Source organism: Belonocnema kinseyi, chromosome 7 (assembly GCF_010883055.1).
Source record: "Belonocnema kinseyi isolate 2016_QV_RU_SX_M_011 chromosome 7, B_treatae_v1, whole genome shotgun sequence".
Lineage (NCBI taxonomy): Eukaryota > Metazoa > Arthropoda > Insecta > Hymenoptera > Cynipidae > Belonocnema > Belonocnema kinseyi.
Genome location: NC_046663.1, coordinates 113,602,526 through 113,603,438, shown reverse-complemented (window position 1 = coordinate 113,603,438; position 913 = coordinate 113,602,526).

Genomic DNA, 913 nt, shown 5'->3' with positions numbered 1-913 from the left:
AGTTTAACATCATTTAATTCAAAATTGTTCAATTAGAAAATGTTGAGAAATTCCATTTTATACTTTCGTATTATTGAGCGATTGAAAAAACAAAATTTTAAGCTTTAATTAAAAAAATTAAAAGGATTTGAACTATAAACTCAGGTTCATATAATGAAATGCAAGAAATTTCTCTGCGAGTTGCACTTCTATGCTGGAATTAGTAACAAAATTCTAGTCTGCGCCATGTTTTGGTTATTAAATTTCAAAGAATTCCCAGCTTATGATTGGCTCATAATAAATCTACGACGTTCAAATCATCACATACTAGGCAGTTTGATAAGTCCCTGAAAAATGAAACACCGAGACGTTTTTCTGGCCAAAGTCGGTTTTATTTTTCAGCATACTCTCCTTTTAGGTTGATACAGCGAGTCCAACGATTTTCTAACTTTCTGATACCGTCCGAAAAGTACTCGATCGGAAGGTTTCAAAAATACGCCTCAGTTTTAGCTATGAGCTCCTCATTTGAGTAAAAACGCTTACCGGTGAGCCATCTCTTCAGGTTAGGGAACAAGTAATAGTCGCTGGGGGCCAGGTCTGGTGAATACGGTGGCTGAGGAACCAATTCGAAGCTGATTTCATGCAATTTTGCTTGTGCAACTAAGCATGAATGAACAGGCGCATTGTCGTGATGATAAAGCGGTTTTTTCTTCTTCAAATGCGGTTGTTTTTCGGCGATTTCGATTTTCAATCGGTCCAATAATGATGAATAGTATGCTCCGGTTATGGTTTTCTCTTTTTCAAGATAGTCCACGAATATTATGCCATGTGTATCCCAAAATGCGGAGGCCATAACCTTTCCGACCCATTGTTGCGTTTTTGGACGCTTCGGAGCACTTTGGCCCGGTGGAACCCACTGTTTTGCCTGTTGCGT